The sequence below is a fragment of the Apteryx mantelli genome, chromosome 1, assembly GCF_036417845.1.
Source record: "Apteryx mantelli isolate bAptMan1 chromosome 1, bAptMan1.hap1, whole genome shotgun sequence".
Classification (NCBI taxonomy): Eukaryota; Metazoa; Chordata; class Aves; order Apterygiformes; family Apterygidae; genus Apteryx; species Apteryx mantelli.
The window spans coordinates 142,644,292-142,666,347 of NC_089978.1; the positions used below are offsets into that span (position 1 = coordinate 142,644,292).

The following is a 22,056-nucleotide window of genomic DNA, read 5'->3' on the forward strand; positions in this document are numbered from 1 at the left end:
CCTGCAGAGCACAAAGGCAAAACTAATGTCAGAATGATACTCGTCTGCAGCTCTTTCTTTAAGACGCTGTCTACACACATTCTCATCAGTATTTGTACGTCCGCTTTCACTCTCCCTCTGTATTGCACCACCTCTGGAGTTGGACTAACTCCAAGGACTAACTTTAACACAGCCCTTTGTCAAAATCTCCAGTCTTGCTAGGGCTGTAACTTTGGAAACAGGTTTGAATTTTATGAGAGAGAAAATAATGGAGTGGATAGGCTCATCTGGCCTGTATTTGCAGCAGCACAGGCAGGTTGCCTGTGAATACATCACAGTATCAGTGGTACGTTGCAGTTAAACTATGTTAAGAGACCTGGTTGTACCTGGCTTCTTGTGTGGTTAAAAGGCTTATTTTATGAATTTATATATTCTTTATTTTATATATATAAAATACATGGTATTTTGCATTGCTCTGGATTTTCATTATGCAATATTAACCCTTTCCCCTTGTCTCCCTAACACAAGAAGTTGTCAGAGGACAAGCAGAGATTTGGACACAGGGATATAGAAGTTGGAGCTTCTGGAATCTGGGAAGCTTTCCCAGGAAATGTTTTTGGTGGGTTGAACCTTTCAGACACCTCCTAGAGAGGAAGTGGAGCCAGGTTGTTGTACAAAGGCGGAGAAATTGAATTCCTTCTTTCAGTCCCCCAACCAGCCACAGTGCTAAGGAACCTTCCTGTTCTGCACCCATTTTAGCTGCTGCTTCATCCAAAAATGATCTGGAAGCACATTGTCTAAAGCTTCTGATTATAGTATTAGGAGTGAAATGCTTAAGCACACCAACTGCCATTTTTCAGAACAAGCAGATCTGTAGGATAAACTGTGCGGCTCTCATTTCTCTGAGTGTGATTGTTTCAGCCTTTTTGCAGGCTTGAGGTAAAAGCAAGGTTTTACCTTTCTTTTTTGTTTGTATTATTTTGAAAGGCTAATGGAATAAATATATTCAGGATCAGAATGGTGCTGCAGTTTCCAAATAATGAGCAGGGGCATGTTAATGTTGGTGGCCCCAGTCACTGCCTATGTGAGAGCCTGCCAATGCATGTGCACAGTGTTACTGGATGTGTGTAAGCTTTTGCCAGCAAAGCCTTGTTGCCATTATCAGCATGTATTGCAGGCATGGCTTTCCTGGAGCCCCTTGCATGGGCATGAACAGATACTCCTGTATCTTGCAACGGCATTGTAGCCTGACAATGCCCAGAGCAATACCATGGCCGGGTCTGCTCTCTGTGTGATGCCTTGCACGGAGAAAGATTTATCCCAGAACTATCTATCTGAGAGATTTATAAAATATATTGTTTTTACTATTGGCCATGAGCCATTTTTTAAAAAAATACTATGAATTCAGGTACTTTTCTGTACTCCAGCACTGGCATTGTATTTGAATCCACACTTGACACTACCCGGACGACATGGCAATTAGTGCAGATCAGGAAAGCGAAGTTCAGCATCACATCATCTCACCTGGTGGCAAGATGCCACACAATGTGGGATGCGATATTTTGTTATCTAGTGTAATTGTTGGCAACTATGCTAAAATGCTATTACCTTTTTGTATGAGTAAACAAGCTCCTACTGCACAGGGCAGAGCAAGAATGAAAACATGTCATTAACAGGAGAACTCCTCTTGAGGCAATCTAAGGCAGCTAGCTATACAAAAGTGCAGATTCCCCCAAAGCCCAGAAGTAAGGTTGTATGAGGCCTAGAAATGGCCAGAAGACAATTCCTAGCTCCTCGGTGGTACAACACACCAATTTCTAGTGGTAATGACTTATAAGATATTACACATCAAGCCTGTCAATGGTCCAAGCCTGACTGTTGCATCTCTGACGTGGGAAATGCCATATCTGGGGGAAATATGTTTATTTATGTACCAGTGGTTTTATAACTGCTGCTTAGGTTAGGAATTTTAGAAGTTGCTCTAGCAAGCCTGGGTTAATGGACTGAAAGTATGAGAGGTGCAGGATAAATAATGTATCTGGATAAATAATGTTCTGTAGCTTAGCAGTTGATATTGCCGCAGTGTAAATGATATCAATGTATGAGCTGAACAAAGTAATCTTTATATCAGGTTCCCACCTAGCTCAGTTCTGCATGAGGCTGACGTTTTGTGGACTAAATTCAGCAAAGTACTTAAACCTGGGAGTATCCCCTTGACCCTGATTTGAACTCAGTAGGAACACAAACATGTTTAAAAATTTCCACACGCTCTTAAGAGCGTGTCTAAAGTCCATACCTAGTGTGCTCCGTGGGGCAAGAATGAAAAATCTGAGTGTCGCCAGCAACCATTGGTGACGTGTGCTTCAGTCACAGCGCACTCCCCAGGGTGGGCTGTTGCTTCACCAGACTGTTTTCAGTTACATTTTTTTCTTCTGACCAGGGCCATTCAGTTCATTCCTTTGCTCTCAGACCTTTGCTTGGACAGTTTGGGTCATATTTTTAAGAGCTGCACGGGTTCAGACCTCTTTGGCAAATCTGCCTGCAATTATCAAAATGGAACGGGACAGACCTGAATGTGCAATATTTGGAATACGTAACATTATTCAGATGCCAAAAGGAGATATGAACTCTTTAGGAAATCAGACTGCTCTTGTGCTGGAAATCTGGCTTTCAACTCTTTGGAAAATCTGGGTGATAGACAGACTTCCTTTTAATAATCCTTCTCTGCTATCATCCTTGGCACTGTTAAAAGCTTAATGAAGGTAATCGTTTTCACTGAAAGCCTGGAGAATATTCATTCACTCACATATGTGTGCTACTGTCTGTACATCTAGTTGAAGATGTCTGCATTTCCTGACTACACTTACAGTGCTGTCTCTGTTCCCAATGCCTCATCTGACAGAGATGCATCTGCAGCTGTCTCATCACACCATTAGATGTGGCACAACCCTTATTTTCTGTCTTCTCCAGATCTGCTCTAGGGAGAGTCACTCCTTTCCCTCCATACTGTCAGTTCCCAAAAGCAGGAACCGTTCATGGTCATTCTAACACTTGGTATGTCTTTATTTTTAAGCTGGACCTCTGCTATGTGACTGCCTATGGAAAGTAACTTCTAGCAGGGCTAATCACTAGCACTGATGAAGTTCTTCATCTACAACCCAACTGCTAATCTAGCACAGAAGGAAAGGGAAAAACGTGCACGCAGGCACAGTGCTGTGCAGAACAGGGATGCTAAGACAACCCCGGTGAGAGTTGCTACTGACCTCAGTTTCCTATATACATATTGCCAGGCAACTACTGCAATGAGGACAGTTATTTCTTTGGAGTCCTCAGAGACTCCCATAAACTTAAACAGACTTTGGATAAGGCCACATTTGTTTGATACAATCATTTGCTTTAATGGGGTGCATCAAATTACTCCAGTTCCCTCCCAGTTTGAGACACAGCTGATTGATGTGGAGGGTGAGGAGGTTGCAGAGGGATGGAGAGAGAGGGAATAGTCAGTCTCCTTTGAAAGCAAATAAATGCTACCACTTCTGCTAATTGCATAAAAGTCAAAAGCTAAGCCATAAATGATAGTGCAAGTCTGAGATTACTCGACAGCCCTATTATTCAAATGCAGAATGCTGTATGAGGCAGATATAGAAGAGCTTAGTGTTAGAAAAGGCTCTTATCTTCACTTGTTAAACTACTCGTGTTATGACAAGTCATCCCCAGCCTAACAAATGAAGATTAGCGCACCAAAAGCAGCGTTAAAAAGCAGAGATACAGAAACTGTAACAGTGGGCCCAAATGGCCTCTGATCTTTGGAGAGCTGACACCTCAATCCAGTCTTGGTTCAGGCTCCTTTCTCATGAAAAGTCTGAAATCCACCTGTCTATCATGTACCAATGAACATGGAAAGTAATTTTTTGATGTGAGAACTGACCTCCCAGTCCAACTAACCTAGTGAAAAGACTCCCGCTGATTTCAATAGGCTTTGGACCAAGCCCAGGGTGGCTGATAATGCACAGAGAGCATTAACATGCCCCAGAAGGATGGCAGATATCACAGCTTCTGCTCATGTTTGGTAGCTCCTATTTAAGCAGGCTGCCCAGGCATACCAGAGGGGCTCCTCAGAGATGACTTGCTGTGGAGTGGCAGAAAATTGGCCTCTGTGTTAATATCCAGAGTTTTCAAAAGTGAACTGGAATACATATTTGTGCGTGTAGAATTTTTCTTTTGAAAAATTCAATATATGGAAACCACAATTGCTCCATGATAAGAGGTTAACAAAGAGAAGAACAAAAGGAACTATCAAAGGCAGCTGTGTGTTGCAATCCATTTGAAGGTTTATCTGCAGCAACATGCAGAGGTGTATTCATACAACAAAATTTAGGCAACTAAGAGAGGCATTCAAGTTAGGAGCCTGGTCTTCCTGGATGCCTTGTATAGTTAATAGAGAAACAGGCAGGTCTGGGGGGTAATTCAGTCCACCTCTGCTCTGAGTTATCTCAGGAAGTGGCTAACTCTTTCCTTGGTGGCGGAGGGAACATAAGGCACCTGGGTTGCCTAACTCAGGCACTGCTGGCAGCACTGTGAACAGCACAGAAAATGGGGCCCAATACAAGGCCACCAAATATCTCTGTTAAATTCCTGTTGAAATGAATCAGACCTACCCTGGGTACCTGGCATGGTGAGATGCAAGAGAGCCAGAAGGCAGCAAATGGGAAGCTACAGAGGCAGAGGCCCAAACTCTGCTCTGTGCCCCTGCAGAGATTCAGGACAGCATGTGGATGCCAGGCAATGTAGGGAAAATGCACCACTGACAGTCTTGTGCTGCCCGGATTTTTGGATTGATAAACAGGAGCCACAGCATAAATTAAAATAGTCCTGCTGTGTTGCTCTAGTGGCACCCGTCTTTAGGCTGTTGGACAGAGGAGAGTGTTGGTGGTGTTAAAAAGCAACATTTCTTGGAAGGTGGGATAGTGAAGACCCACTTATACCAGTCCACTACCGTTCCTGAAGCAAAGCAAATTCTCAGCATTTGTTATAGGTTACCAACACCATGGTCAATGTACAGTTGAGGATGCAGGCAGAACAAACCTGTTTTCTAATTAAGGTAAAGGATTTGGCAGCAATATGGGGAGAGGGAACACAATCCCTAGAGCCGCCTAAGTATGCTTGGGACTTCCATGCAGCAAGAATGAGTCACAGGGTGGGACAGGGAGAGAGAAAGAGAAGCAAGCTCAGATCTGGGAAGGTAGAGAGTGTGGGTGGAAGGCAAATACCATGGACAAGCAGAGCGCTGCTGTATGAGTCAACTGAATTCTATAGATATTAATATTTATCATAAATACCAAAGAGGTTTTAGAAACCACCAACGCAGTAAGTAGTAAATCACAACTGTTTCTTGTGGTTAGAAGAATAAGAGAGGAAGATGTGAGCGAAGGAAAAAGAGATAACAGGACTGTGAACACAAGGGAAAGGGTATTGTGGAAGATGACATAATGGAATATAGATTAGCAGCAATTATGTGGCATGGACAATAAGATCAAATGATTAGCTTTTCCAGAAAGATGCCGTGTCGTTTTTTCTGGTAATCCCTTATTAAAAGGGTGCTAGAATGCATGAACAATACAAGAAAAACCCTTCTTACTCTAGTGGCTTTTCTTTCCATAACTCCATAGGTTTTGCACATAAAGCATTGCATTGCAGGATACTTTTTTTTTTAAGTGCTATTTCATGCTAGTATTATGTTGCTTCCTTATTTTAGTTTTTACGCAGCACCGAATATGAGGCTTGCAATCCATGCAGAAGTATTTTTAACTCTAAAAGTTGCTTTGGGGGAGCTGGACTTCAAACCTTCTCAAGTAGTTTCACCAAAATCTACAGGTTTAGAGTACTATTCAGAATGGATATAGGGGTGAGAATCTGGGCCATAGCTGTTGTAAGTTAGCACAATAAGTACTAAGTAAGTTAGTACAATACATAGTAGCTAATGGAGAGAGGGAGAATGTTTACTTGAAGTTATAGGAGGGGTTGTTATCCATTTAACTTGGCTGAACTTCAACCAGTTGTGTTGGAACTTTTCCTGTTATGTGATTGCCTCCCTAACTTCAGACAAGATAGTTCAGATTAATCTTAGAAAAGGCTACAGAAAAAGATACTGCCTTCACTGTTGTGTTCACCTGTCTTCACCACTATTTCATTCATAAACCCTAGAGTGCTCTTGAACAGGTATTCGTAATTGGTAACAGGATTGTGCCCAAACTGGCATTTAAAAGCTCCAAGTTTGCATTAAAATTTCAGTTTAGGAGCTAAATTTTCTGGAGAACTGCCTATGAATCCTCAGTGTTGTTTCTGTCTGAGTATGCATTAGCATATGGTCTTTAATTTCATGGTCTCATTCTTCTACAGGATCCCTTCCTCAGCAGTGTATGCTCTGGGGAATTTACTGAAAGTGCCTTTGGGTGTGAAGGATCTCCTTCACAGGTTGCTGGAAAGGAAAGGTGTGTTGGATGAGCACAGGATTGTGGGAGAGGAGAGGGAAGGTCTTGGGAGTGCAGGGTTTGAAGGCTGCTGCTGGGAGCTACATTGTGTTCCTTCCCCTATCCAGAATATCCATGTATCACTAGTCAAGTCATTTAAACATCTCTTTTTAGTTAGAAGTAATAGCTGGTCCCCGTATTTGAGTGCTTGATTTGGATTCCTAGGATGTGATGTGCTGAAGTGGGGAGCAATCACAGCTGCAGCCAGAGCCAGTGGGATCAGTATTTCAGACAAAGAAGTATTCCTGAAACTGGCATCCTAAGACACGCCCAGTTGAGCTCCTTGAATCAGGGAATGCTTTGTAGCTAAATTCTGCTAAAACTGTAAGGTGGGAATAATCATACCTCCTCACCTCAGAAGGATGAATAGTAGTGAACTGAATTTTTTGTGATTCTCTCAGAAGTTGCATTGATCAGCACCATATGAAAGCCAAGGTGAAGCTTAGGATTCATCAGTAAAATGGAGTTTGAAGCGCTAATAAGGCCTGGGGTGTACCCAGGGAACAACGATGAGAAAGTGAAACAGAGCAATTGCTCATCAAAGGAGTCCCATCCGTTCCTGTGCGCTAAGTGCAGAAGGGGTCCTGTGGAAAAAAATGTTATGTTACTATTGGATTGAAGGCTGTGTCATTGTACACACATAGAAGACAGCCGAATTAAAGTTTTACTGGCAGTCTCCATTCTGGCATTTCCTAACTTTCAAATGCTTGACCTCACAACCTTAAAATGTTATTTTGGAGTAGCTTTCCATCAGCTGCTATCATATAATGCTTAGAGTGGTTAAAATGGAAAGATTGATAGAATGATCCAGGACAACAAACTGATGTAAATTGTCCTTCATTTGCATTTCAGCACAAAAGTGCTGTTCATATTTGATTTTCTGAGGCTTCCTATATGACTTATCACAATATATTAGCTCAATCACTCTTAAATTAGCAAGCTAATTGAAGCCTGCTAAATCCTAAAACTTAACAGTTTTGGATTTTAGAAGCATTGCCCAAATTCATCCCTCATATTACTCTAATGACTTTGGTATTTGTCTTATTGCACCCCTTTCATTTTGGAAGGTTAATTCTGCTAGCCTTACTCACAATAAAGAGATACATAGACTTGGCTTATTACACTGGACTTCTTTGTATCTACAATTCAGTAAGCAAAGAGACATATTTGGATGCCTTTGCAGGGTGAAAAAGAACTACTTTGTGCATTGCAGAAGAAACAGCAGCTTTCACAGGGCAAATTAAAGCTTTGCCATAGAGCTGATGGAAAACTGCTAAGTGATGATTTCACATGACAGTTTGTTAAAGACTGCATCACGCTTACAAATTCTTGGTTAAATCCAGCATAGCCCTTAAACTATAAGTAAGTAAAGTGTAAGTAAAGTATTATTAAAGTAAGGTGTATTTTTAGATAAAGACATTAGACCATGTTGTAATTTCTATAGCTGGCTACGCTGCTGAGAAACTGTGGGCCAAACCCTGCCCTTTGCAGGAGAGGGAAAGCAAGGTGTGTGGCTGGGTATGTGTGAGTACAGGTATGTGCAGGTGTTTGTAACAAAGGCAGAATGTTTTGCTTCTCTTTTTTTTTATTTTTCAATTTTTTTAAAGAAAAGGCTTGTAAAAGGTGCAGCCTGCAAACCAGTTTGGCTCCGTTAGGCCAGGGGAAATAAAAACGGGTGACAGCAGAAGCAGGATATTGTGGAATATGTTTAATGGAAGAGTGATGGGCTGAGGTTGACCAAAGCTCATGGGACAGAGATTCCCTCAGCTTCCTAGTGATCAGTCCAAATTCTGTCTAGAGCAACATTAGTTGGAAGATGTTATCACATCACGACTGCCTGGTGGCTGAGGTGAAAATGAATGTGGTGACTTGACAGCAGTAATTAACACCCCTGTTGCCAGTGGCAGCGCCGAGGCGAGGAAAAGTTAACAGTTCCCCCTCAGAGGGGCCTCAAGGTTGTGGCTAAACTTGTAGAGAGGGTACTGCAGTACTCATCATGCTTTGCAAAATAGAGAGTGGGCAGCTGGGAAGAACCTATGCCATGGGAAGCAATGGATTAAATTCACTATCTTACTGTTTAGCTAGCCAGAGGGAAAGCAGCAGGGTTAGTGAAGAAAGAGAAGGCAACTGTATCTTAGGATGCTACTGCTAGGGTCATAGGGCAGAAAAAATTTCATGCTGCAGAGGTTTCAGTTTTCTTTTTGACAGTCATTTGCCCTCCTGTGACAAACATTAAGGTCTGAAACAACGACTGAAAGCTGAAAACAAAACAATTTCAATTTTTATGACAGCTAACATTTTTTTGTAGTAGGAGTGATCAATCAATCAGGAGAGCAAACCACTAAGGAAAGTGATGGGCCATTCATCTTGGCAAGCATTCACATAAAACCTGGATGCCTTTCTGGCATATGCTTTAGTCCTAGGTTTCTCAAATGAGTAGTTCATGAGCTCTTTGAGAGAGGTCAAAAAAAGGATTCAGATGGTATTGCAAAGTTCTGCAGGGCAGCATGCAGCCACTGAGTCCTCCCAAGACGGAGGAGTGTAAAGCAGCCACAAGCACTGGCTGCAGGTGGTTGTGCTGACCACGGCATCGCTGAGTAGCTTCAATTTGTTGGCAAGAGCTCAGCTCCTCCAGATTGGTGGGAGGACTTGCAGCAAGCAATGAAGGAAAGGAGAGCAAAGCAGAAGAGAGGTGGGTTACTGCCAAGTAGGGAGTCGACGCTAATAAATTCATCAAACTTCTGCTGCTTTTATACTTGAGCTGTACCTATGACAAGACTCTGAGATATGGGATATCCAATATGTCTTCCTTGTCTTTAGGAGATAATCAATTCACAGGATAATAGTTATTTTAATGTTAGTGTTAGTCTGTTTAACATATTTTAATATGAAAATGGTCCTTAAGATGGTATTGCTGAGCCACTTGAAGGAGATATTTAAAGGTTTTAACACCTACACAGGTGGACCTTCTCTGGAGCTGGGAAACACTGACATACCTTTGGAAAAAGCAAAGAGGATGGCTTGTTTTAGAATTACTACCTTGGTAACAATGTCAGTTCAGCTAGGAAAAAACATAAAGGCAACTAGCAATACAAAACAAAGCCCATACCCAGCCTCTCTTTCCCTCCAAAATGAACAACAGTAACAACAACAACAACAACAACAACAACAAAGATCAGGATTATTAAAAAGTGTGTGAAAAAGATAATTTGGACGGCAGAGGGAAGCACTAAAAATGACGGTACTCTCTAATTCCCTTTGCTGTCAGCTTGTTCATTACTGACAGTACATATGTGGGAGTCAGTTGGTATGTGCCTTCCAATTAATATTTCACTACTAGATTAATGCCTAGCACTGAGACCTTACCATGATAGAGATTACAAGAACAGGCAAGTCACTGTCCTGGCCCACATACAGTCTAGGAAGACAAAACAGATGAAGGTTAGGAAGCAAGAAAGAAGCACAAAGCAGTGAAGCAGCTTCTACAAAGATCCACAGCAGGTCAGGTCAGAGCCAAAAGTAGAAGCAGGTCTTGTTATTTTGGTCCAGTATCCAAGCCACTAGAGAAGTGGCTCTCCACCTCTCCTCTGTGGACCTCCTGGGAGAGCAGGTAACTAAGGAAAGCAAGCCCAGGCTCCTATTCACAACCATGAGACTCTAGATACCCTGCATCCATCTGATGCCTCGCTCAATGAGCCTGACTTGACGCTCATGCTGCTCTGTTCACGTCTTGGGCATCAGCTCACTTCACTTGTTCACTGCTTTAAAGAGGTCTCCTACTGTGACCTACCCTGTTTAAAGTGCACTTCATAATGGGGCTAATAATTGCCTGACTTTCTATGAGTCTATGACTCCTGGGGAAAATCTCTCAGATTCCTATTACAAATGCTAAAAATATGGGATGATCTGCCCTATCATCTCCCAGATATGACATTATAGTACTAAGATACCTCATTCAGAAAGACAATAGGAAGGTAAATGAGATAAAACACCACACTGAGTATGCCAGGGAGACTGACCTATGCCATTTAGAAGTTGTAAACCTCTAAAGCATGGAGGACATTCAGGTAGACAACTAAGAACTTAGTCCAGTGTGCTGCACCTGTTTGGTTTTGATCATGTCTAAAGGTGTACCTCTATTGGAAACTACAGCTAACAATTTTCTACAAACTGCTGTGCGGGTCTGTGACCCCTTCCTTTTACACTGTACTATAATAGTCAGATTCATTTAACCCAGAAAGGGAGAGGAAAATTCTGCAAATTTCAATAAGCACTGAGGAGCTGAGTAAGAGTTAACTTGACAAAGAAACTGAATTTCAACAAATTTCACTAAGTTAAGAGAGTAGAGATCCATTTAAGATATTTCTTCTTCTTCTCCAGTGACAGAAAAAAACCCTTTTTCATTTAAGGTTCATTCAAAGCTTTGTGAAGTGAAAGCTGTTTGGGATGAATTGCCACATTCAAATTCAAAACAAACAGGTTTTTGCATAGTTCTGTGCCTTAGTATTTGCATTTCTAGCAGTCCCACATTCTCGTCTATTGTTACTGCTAGGAATGTCCAGGCCCTGCTGTTTAAGAGCCTAGACTTTTCTTCATTTCCTGTAAGACAGGTTCTAAAAATGACTTGGTTTGCTTGTATAGTGTTTCACCAGGCTCAGAGGAAGATTCAGAATGTGTTGGTGGATCCCACCGATATAGCCCATGCCATTTAAGAATAGCTCATAGAAAATAACTCATTGCAGCAAGAATAAGTTTAGTGTTGCTGCAGCAACACTAAATTACTTGATAAAGTTGCCATACAGAAATCACAGAAGTTTCAGTTCCTGACTACAGAAACTCACAAGATCTTCACAAGGACCTACTTCTCCATGTTTTTTCAGTCATCCTTACCAGCATCAGGTTATGATTTGGCTGCTTTTTACTTAACTTTCCTTATGACTTAACACAGGCCAGGACAGCTTAAGGTTGCAAGTCAGCAATTTACAATCAAACCCAAGGATCCGAGCCAGTAGGAAGGCAGTCTGTCAACAAGGGAAAAAAAAAAAAGCCTCCCAACAGTCTACCATGCTTCAGAGTAAGGGGAATTTAATTCAGGTTCTACTAGCTTGCAATAAAAACAGTTTGAAAATATTAGGTTAATTCTGTGTGAGTTCAAGAGAAATATAGTAGCTTTGAAGTACAGATGATATTGTTTAAGTCAACATTTACTGCAGAAATTTAAATCCGTAAAGATGTAAGGGCATCACAAAGAATCAATGACCAAGAAGACAAGTTGCTAAAGCAAATACAATACAGCTTTTTATTTCATGCCGTTGATTTAATTCCTGATGAAGCTAGTAGTTAAATGGTCAATGTGAATGAGCTTGATCAGCACTGGGATAATTTCTAGGATCCCAGAACACCACAGCTGCCAGTATCTGCCATTGCCTTGTTGACAATTTCCACACACAATTCAGGGACTGAATATTAACATTTCAGTCCGGGTTTGCTGCAGACTTCAGTCAGTAGAAGTGACTGTAGTGGGCTGCAATATGTTAGGATCTTGTACCACACACTTTATTTTATTTCTCTCTTTTGGATTTATGTTTTCCTTCTAAATGACTGATTTTATGTCAAGGGAAACATTTCTTATTGCTGATGATTTTTCCTCTGTGGTAATGGTAGTGTGTAGAGATAGAGGATTCACTGTGCTGAACACTGGACAGAACTGAGACTAACTCCTTCGCTAAGAAACTTACTGTCTGCATTTATGTCTTTCACTGATAAGGTACAAGAGTGGTTCTGAGATAAATAACCTAACTGGCTATAGAACTGGTCATGAGATTTGAATATAAGATATATCTGTCCATTCTGAAGGAGTCCTGAAACACTTCACAGTTGCAGGCCTTGTTCCTGCCAAGGTTTACACATGTGCTTAATTTTATACTCACAGGGTTGTCCCACCAGGCCTTAAAGTTAAATACCAAACCATACCTAAATTTCTAGGTAGAATCATCCAATTCTGAATGGGAAAATATCAAAATGCAAATTTTATTGCATCTATTTGAGTAATTGCCAGGTTTTCTGCCCCCAACCTTGCCAGGAAAAAGCTATGTTGGTCATTAGGCACATCTGTTCTCAACTACTAGTAATCTATTGCTTCCTACCGGGGTGTGGCCATTATATGTGCGAATGCAGAAAAACAGTTTAGACAGGAAGGGAAGAATATAATATACAGTTAATCCTTGCAGGAATTTTACACAGACAAATATAATTATCTAATTTTTCATCAGCCCTCTGTTTCCAAAAAAATGCCAGAGAACTTTTAACACCACAAGAGATGAGGCCCTCTGCTGCGTCTCTGAAAATGCAACATCAAAATGTAGTACATGCATAATCATGCACCACCATCTATTTTGACTATGAATTATATCATAAAGGCATTTGGTATCTCCAGAGGAACTGGATTTTGGGTTAGCAAGAGATGATTGCATTGTTTTGTTCTACAACAAAGACACTGATTCTTGTGAGCTTTTGGGAGTTGGTTTGTGATGTTTGGATTGTATTATCAGGATAATATACCATATGGGTTAGTTATCAAATCCTTCATGAAGCTGTTTTAACAAAAAAACAAAAGGGGTGATTTTCTTACTCTTGTACTTATGTAAGGCAGAAAGAATGCTGTGGATTTTTTTTTCCCTGGGTGAGGGGAAGTTTTGAAGCATAACAAACAAGATGCTTAAGAGGGATCTAAAGTATACTTTAAGACATGGCATTAAGGTACTGTTTTATAATACCTTTTTTGTGAAAGCTTTCAAAACATTTTCTTCTATTTGTTAAAGTTACTTACTGAACAAATATGTGTGACATTCATCCACTGCATCTAGTTTTTTCTTTAAAATAAAGGTAGTACAGCATTCTGTAAGTATTTCTTAAAACACATGAGAAGTCACAATAAAAGCAATCAACTTGGAAAACACTAACCACCACAGAAGGAGCCTTACGACAATCTAGTTTGAATAGCATGAACTGTGATTTTGCAGTTTCTGGGGGTCTGTGGGGTGGGCTTCCCCACACAGAGAGACAGCTTGTGTCTCATGGTCAAATTTTCAAAATAAGTAAGATTTCTGTTGACCCTCCAAATGGGTGGCCAACTCATCACAAAGAATTGTCTGTTGACTGAGTAGATTTGTGACGGGGTGAGTGGTCCTACTTATGGACTGAACCCATGACCTTCTAATCCTATCTCATAGGTAGTGCCTGCTAGATTGCTCAATGGTCATTAGACCTGGGTGAACAATTTGGAGGAAAAATTGAGCCAATCTGGGGATTAAAGATCCAAAGAACCCCAAATGCAGCTCTCAAACTTATTTTTGTCTTTCAGCTTCCGCGTAATTCTGTATTTCAATGATGTGCTTTCCTGTGCTACATGCTTGCTTTGCCCTGATGGTAAACTTTCATTCTGAATTCTGTAGGCTAAGCTTGGAAAGCTCAAGGACACAGCACGAGTCCTTTGTCTCTGAGCTGCTGAAACTGGAGTTTAAGGATTCACTTTGATGCAATAATGTAATGGTAATCCAATCAAATCAGGCAGTTTGATTTTTTTCTAGGGACGAAATGCTTGGAAGTTGAATTAAAAAATGTAAACACTTTTTTAATTCTAGAGCTGTTGCTTAAAGTTGTATCAGAGAAAAAGTTTTGTACCATATTCTGTAGAAAATCCATGAATTAGAGCACTTTCAGAAGAATCTAATGATTTGGATGCTTAAATATAACTCCATGGGCACCCTGAGCATACAGACTAGCCTAGAAATTAAACAAAGAGAGACTGCTTTTCAGCCTGAAATTGAAAGACGCTTTTCCACCAATACATGTCAGTCCTTACAACAAAAACAGACTTTTCTTTGACTTTGTTTTGAGACACAAGAGAAAGTCCCAGTAAGGCTGGAAATGATGCTACCTCATTTCTCTTAACCATTTGACAAATCTCCAATTAGAGCGATTCCCATCTGTAGTTATTCTAATTCTCTGATGTGCCATGAAAGCAAAGCACATCAAGCCTAATTTTGCTATGGCTTACTGGGAAACTCTTTTCCTCCACTGTAATTCTAGATATTCAATACTGCACTAAAACTTACTTTGGATTTATCCAGTATTGGTGGGAGCCAGCATATGTAGTATTTCTTAGACTCTTAAAATAGATGTTTTTAAAACATGACCTTTTGGATTTTAAGTATTTAGCAAGGATATTTTTACTTGCCAGAGGTTATCCTGTCTCAGACAGTAAAGGTTTTAATGTAAATATCAGGCATAATCTATGCAAATTGTGTTTCTACACTTTTTTACCATACTTCCCCTCCATCTGCCCCACATTTTCAAAATCAGAGGCTGCAACTCCCCTTATTTGCAAATCAAAGGAGTGCTGATAACTGGATGATAATTGCACAACTGCTACTGTTCCATTAATGAGGGGGTGAGACACAAGTTCAAAGAGTCAAAATATTTTTGCAGGGTCAGTTTTACACAGCTACAAGACAGCCTTAACACTGGTTCTGTGCAAGAACTGGCAAAGTCAGAAGCAAGAGAAACTCACAGTAAAGTACAGAATAAATAGTCATTTTTCTTCAAGTCTCAACTCTATCTCTCTCCTCCCTGCACAGATACCTGTTTTCAGATTTGGCACTGTTTTGCTTTGTTTTCCTCTTAGACTGCTTATGGATGAGGTAGAACTAGAACAAATCCAATGGGAGCAGTGTTGTTGCCTTTTCTGCTACATGCCATTTTGGACTGTGATATGAAGGAAGGATGAATATTTTGGGATTTGGTTTGGGATGTGGCATAGGTGAGTGAGGAAGGGTAAGCGTGTGATAGATAAGAAATCCACTGGTCCCAGTTGTAGTTGGGTATAAGGTCATTGCCTAAATTAGAGCTAGCAGGCAGCTCAGGGTGAGTAGGTAGCCACTAGCATCCAGAATGGCACGAAATGTATGGAGTAGCAGAATCAGTTATCTTATTTTTGTAGCCCATTAGGAGGTGGGGAGTGTATTTCTTTCAGTGCCAATCATGATATTCAGTTTAGCTTCTTATGCAAGAAAAACATGGACCAGGGAACACTGAGAAGAGCTATAAAAAGGATCAGAGGTCTGAGAGGAAAAGTTGAATGAGTTTTGCATGTTTGAGGAAAAGCTGAATGTTTTGTTCTGGAGAAGATTTATCAAAAATGCAAAAGATGGTGCGAGGTGTCAGCAGACAAAGTATTCTCTGTCTTCATGGGGTGTCAGAATAGAAGTATTGAGCTTTAATTGTAGAAATGTAGGTTAGAGTGTAAGGGAAAATAGGTGTTTTAATGGACAGTAAAGTCCTGGAGTGAATTGTTTAGGAAAGTTGTGGTGGGATCCCCATTACAGGTAGTTTTTAAAAGTAGTGCTAAACAAACATCTGTCAGGAGTGAGAAAGGTGTAGTTGATCCTGCCTCAGGGAAGGTGGATGGACTACTAACTTCTTAAGGTCACTTTCTGTCCTATTAGCTTGTTTCTGTTGTTAATCATATGCTGTCCCCTCGCCATTCAGAAAGGAGTGATTACCACATTCAGTCTCCAGCATTTGTGGTCTTGTAACATCCTAGCGGAAGTCTTTCACTGTAAGCATACAGGAGCCAGTTCCGCACACTGCTGGCATACTTATTGCATGCCAACACAGTGCATTGGCATGTACTTAGCTTATAGATCCTTTGATATATGCATTCTGCTGATATGCTTAAAGATAAGCATATGCTCTGGTTTAACAGGGTTGGCTCAACACCTTATGCAATGGGATGTCACATCCTCTAGATACCCATTGGGGGAAACTAAGATTGCAGGTTACAGATTTCAAATCTCAGTGCCTGCCCGTGACTGTCCTTGGCTATAATCATGCCCATTGTTAACTAACCTCGCTTTCTGCATTACATGGTTACAAAGTCCTATGCCTCATGGTACAGCGAGTGACAGTGCCACAGTGCCAGAGCTGGGCCCAGAATCCAGGTGTCCTGACACTGCATCCAAAGCCACATCATCCAGATAAAAACTACCTTCCAGTACCCATGTCACATCACTGTGAAATTCAGGAGATAATTGAAAAGTGACATGGAGTTTAATAATACTTAAATCATAGGCTTTTATATAAAGTTAATAAAGTTTCACAGACTTCAATATAATCTAAGATGTTATTGTTTAAGTTTTCCTTCTGTAGGATGGTTAAACATAATTCAAACACAAAAGTTACATTTTTCTATTGAATTCCACTGCATTTAAGGGTAAACTGGTTAAAAAAAAACAAATCAGGGTAAAAGAATGACAGTACTGGGAAAAAACATACGGAATATTTCTGTTAACCAAGAAGGATTTTCTAAGAGCATGAGGCTGTCAGGAGATGAAGACTAGCGTGTGGCTCAGAGATTACAGTTTTGCCAGTCACTCTGGTTCCTCACCAGGATTTTTGGGCATTACTGACCCTGCCCTGGGTGCTTGCGGACTGACACTGCATGTGCCACACCATCTGGGTATATACCCAGTAGATTACATTTGCCACATTTTTATGTAGCTGTTTTAGTACCATCTCTGCTGGCTCTGCTGTGAATCCCGAATGATTATTATCACTTACCTCTTCAAATACATTCATCCTTTGGATTACATGGTTAGAAAAGGACCTCTTTAAATTATCAGTTACGAAGAGAATCAAAGAAAAAGGCATGCAATATACAGCATTAGAAGAGGCAAACTACATATAGGAGCCCATAGCCAAACAGCATCTTCAGTATAAAAACAGGAAGAAGCTGAAGTGGAATGAATATATACCATAAGAAAAATGCATATAAATGTAAGGGGTGTGTGTATGTGTGTGCATGCATGCAGGGAGGGAAGAGCTCAGAAGAAGGACTACTCTATCCGGCTGCTTTCACAAGCTTATAGTGATTTGCAAAAACGCTGGTCCCCAAGGACCCATCCGACTTGGGCCATTGGGATAGTAACACAGATGCAGAATTTTTATGCCTGGATCAGAGAAAGCACACTATATTTAGAAACTCCCCCTGGAAAAGCAACTCAAAATGACTTTTGCTAATTCTTCTGAACACCTGGAATAAGCTCAACAAGCTAGGGAACTAGAAAAAATACTGTATGGTTTACCATGGCTCTTACATCACTCAAAATTAAAATTTTGAAGCAAGCAGCTAAAAGAAACCTTAGAAATTCATGGACAGCCTGTTGGGTGTTACATTGTTTTGTGCCAGTGTTGACAGCTCAGATTACACAGAAAACACAGTGCTTCTGTTCACAGAGAGTCCACATGCTGAATATAATAACATTTCAAATGTTTTGAATTCTACATAGGATATATATTTTTTATATTCTACATGATTTGGGTTTTTTTTTCTCACATTTTTATGTTTTTTCTCTGTAAGCATTTTATAGTAATGTCCAGCTTCTGGAAACAGATCTAAATGTCTGACAAATCTCATAGTGTAATAACAACTAAGTCCTATTTAGTTCTCTGACTAACATGAATAGCCATATGTACATAAACGATCTCACAGCTTCAGTGGAATAATTCATGTAATCAAGGTAAGCATAAACTATCTTTTTGATGGATCAGAACTTCACTTTGTGTGATAATCAAAAGACAGCGGGAGCTTTGCTAGATGCAGAGAATGCAGGCCTACTCCATAAAAGCGGTAAGCAGTTTCACTTACGGTTAGTTATGATGTTGCAGAAGGCTGCAAATGATTTTGTCACTCGGAAATAAAGATCACCAAACAGACTCTGAAAACAAAAGACAAGATCAATTAATGCACGAATAGGCTATTAAGAGAACATTTATCTTTTACAAGGGCAATTTAGTTTGATATTTGCTCAAAAATATGTTCCAAACCATTTTTTTACTTTTTGTTTTTGGAGAAATATTTGTTGAAACTATATGAAAACTACCTAATGCAGTGTTTCTATGTTCTGTAGTTCTTAGGTACCTGCTTTAGTGCAAAGATTCTATATTTTAGCTATATTTGAGGATTTCATGTTTATTATTCTTTATGTAGGGATGTATTCTGATACATTTGCTTTGGCTGACTTGCGGTTTAACAGCAAATTTCCTATGAAATAAATAGGACTTCATGAGAAGGAAAGCATGAAGGGTGGCAAATATGCATGTGGCATATTGAAACCAGTGATAGATCATTTGTATTCAATATGCTTGTCCTAACAGCATTTCTCTTCTTGAAATCTAGGCTTTGCAAGATATTATCTGAACTGTGCTGGTTGAAAGGGACTTTCATGGCACCTCTGTTTCAGCAACATGCTTATGTTGCAGCCACCTAGTGAGCTCACTTAAAGCATAGCAAAAAACTCACGGTTGCAAAACCTGTCAAGCACCCAGGCAATCAGCCCATGTTGAGCTCCATTCTGTAGTGGCTACACTGCAACTTCTGAAAGGTCATTTAAAGCTGGTTTGGGTAGGTCTACCTGACACTGAGGTTACAGCAGGATGATGACGCAGAAGTACCCTGGTCTGAGAGACAGGTTAGCTGTGTAAGTACACTGTACATCTGCGACACCAGGAACAGGAGAGAAGCTGCATCTGCCACTTCATTTAAAATTAAAGAGAGGCTATTCTGCTGTTTAAGCAAGCTTGTGCCTGCATAATTATGAACTCTCTTTTCGGCTGTGCTAACCTGTCACTGAGTAACATGTGATACAGCATTTTACATACTGGTAGCAACCTGATGGTACTAACCAGAGAATGTGGAGGGTCTTCTCAATCAATAGAAGAATATCAGAAAGGGACAAACCAGCTTGATTCTAAAACTGGAGTGCCCAGGAGAGACTGCGATGCAACTAATTGTTCTGAAAAAGGGCAAAGAATACTGGCCTTCATACCCAGCTAGGTAAATGGTTTACGCTTCTGGGACTTCATGTTTGTTTCCTAGTTTTTTCCAAATCTTGGAAACAATGTCAGTGTCTTCACTGTAAATGAGTGTTCACTGGCTAGTATAATTTGAGGGAAGGAGGGGAGATGAAGAGAGAAAAGGGGGCCAATGATCAGAAAAAACTGCAGGGATCAAAGCTCTGCAACCAAACTGGGAATACGCCAAGAAGCCAATGATCTACCGGGTACATTTGGGCGCTGGTAGGGAACTGTCCTGTCCTTGCACCTCCTTCCTTACACCCTCTGTACTTACAGAGGAGAGGCTGCTCTTCTCCTGATTGTGCTGTGATCTCAAAGGTTAATAACTGTTCAGAAAAATCAAGAGAAGACCTTATGATCTTCATCTCCTGTGTTCCTTAAATGGGATGATTAGGACAGTAGAGCAGAGCAGTGCCACTATTTTGAGCAATACACTCGTTTTAGTAATAGAAATATGCCAGTGAGTAAACCTGACAGCATAAAGCATATGGGGGTCTTGTTTTCAATTTTGTTTGCTAATGTCATACAATTTGATACTCTGATGTTTCATGGCAGTAGCAAAGATTTACCACCAAATGAAAAGAAGAAATAAATCGTGACTCAGAGTTTATTGGTGTATTTGGTGTACAAAAAAATTAATGTCACTGACAAAGGGAATGTAATTTTTTCTCTTCTGCTGCTAGTTCAAGACTTCTGTCTTAAAGAGTCATATTGGTGTCAGGCAGATAGCTTGATTTGTGGTCACATATCAGTGCAGAAATAGCAACCTCCAGTGGTCATTTAGTCCAAATTACATGTTGTATGTGAGGTCAATATGGCCTCTTCACTTTGCTTACTTGAAAACACCTCTTAGACTACTTTTTGTGCCTTCCCAGTTATAGCTTAAAGCCACATACATGTATCTTCACACTTTATAGACACTGCAACATAGTTTTAAAATTAACATAAAATAGTAAGATTTCCAACAGAATGGCTCATTTGGTGTAAATCAGTAGAAGTTCACTGAATTCAATCTTACTGACTGCCCAGATCTTGGCTAACAGAAATGAATTCCTACCCGAACCACCACAGCAGTAAAGCCAGATTATTTCCTTTTGGAAAGCAGACATCTTCCTTTCCTGTAGATCCATTATTAGATACATTCCTCTTTCACTTCATGTATCATGTCCATGGAAGCCCTATGCATGCAAAGTCAAAAAATTAAGCTATGTCCTATACATAACTGTTAAATGGAAAATGTAACAAAAGCATATATTTTTAATAGGTTCCACCAACAGTCCATCTTTAATATTTAAAAAGCACAGATGCACACCCGCTACTGATTAAATGATATTTTAGAGTGAACTAGCCAAATGGAATATGTGTTTCTGCCCAGCAAAACCATACCAGGCTTCAGAGCCACACCATGACTGGGTGCGGTTTCATCAGATCTCACAAATTAAGGAGCGCATAGTCTAGCCAGTTCTTGGACTGTGCCTGAAGGACTTCCCCTTTATCTTCCCCTTTTTTTAACTTTTTCACAAGGGAGAGCAGTCTGACAAACTCTGGACAAAGCCAAACATACACTCCAGTTATGTTTAATTAAGACTTGGAGCTGATAAAGTTTGGAAAATGTCCATATTCATGCATATGTAGTGGAAATAATTCATTCTTTCATGTGTGTTATATGAAAAATATAACAAAAGCATGGAATTTTACATCTTGAAGTGTGAAATTTTTATTTTCCCCTAATACTGAATTGTTTTTATGTAGACACCTGTGTGGCTTATCTCTTCCAGCCATTTCAGTATTCCAAAGTTGGATTCCCCCACAGTGGAAACACAGTATCTCACCAGTGTTATTCTGCAAGGTAATTTGCTTTCTTCTGTGGTGAATCCAGATTCAGCAAACAACTCCTTAATTTCCTGTTAGATATCAGCATGATTCTTTGTAGTGATAAAGGAAAAGAGAAATGGGTGCAAGGAAGTAATAACCCTAAACAAAATTACCAACTGCAAGTGCTCAGAGCGCACCTTGGCATTCAGGAACGGACATTTTTGTTACTGATGATGGAAGCTGCTCAGTACTTTGCAGGAGTGATAGCACGTAACAGAGGTGTCTGGATGCTTTCAGAACTAAAATGGTAGGTCCTGTTAACAGTGTGTGTATATAGTCATAAGAAGAAAACTGTATGAAGCAGAAGTATTTCAGTTTGATTTCAAAATCTGATAAGGTCTGGGGTTTTCAAAAGGAATCAACTAATTCTATATCAACACCATTTTTCATTACATTTAGTAAGATAAGTTCAACTACCTCATGTGTTTCACCATCTCCATCACTGCAAAGACCCAGGTAGGAATAATCCAGCCTTTCACAATTTGCCTTGTGCATTCCAGGACAGCTGTTGCCTTCTCTGCAGCTTCTGACAGAGGCCACAGATTGCTAAGACCTATCAGTTTACTCTAGTTTAGCAAATCAAATGCTTTTTGAAACCCAAATTGCTTTGAAATCAGTGTTTCCCACACTTCAGATTTTTTAACATCCTATTTTAATTTTATGATTTTTATATATACAAGATGTGAATATTTTCTGACATCTAACAAAAATGCCCCTAAAATAATGTGAGTATAGACAAAAAGGAAAGAGCTAGTTA

General features: G+C 40.2%; 1 protein-coding gene and 1 long non-coding RNA gene across 2 annotated transcripts in view; one reads left to right on the forward strand and one right to left on the reverse strand.

Moving 5' to 3' along the window:
• Nucleotides 1-22,056, forward strand: part of WNT7B (Wnt family member 7B) — a 97,131-nt gene that overhangs the window by 25,541 nt on the left and 49,534 nt on the right. The gene's annotated exons all lie outside the window — the stretch shown is intronic.
• LOC106488790 (uncharacterized) overlaps nucleotides 1-22,056 on the reverse strand; it is a 47,613-nt gene that overhangs the window by 15,181 nt on the left and 10,376 nt on the right. The window contains exons 4-5 of the long non-coding RNA XR_001293285.2: nucleotides 20,482-20,602; nucleotides 18,217-18,286 (exon numbers count right to left, since the gene is read on the reverse strand). This is a non-coding gene — a long non-coding RNA (uncharacterized lncRNA). The remainder of the gene's footprint in view (nucleotides 1-18,216; nucleotides 18,287-20,481; nucleotides 20,603-22,056) is intronic.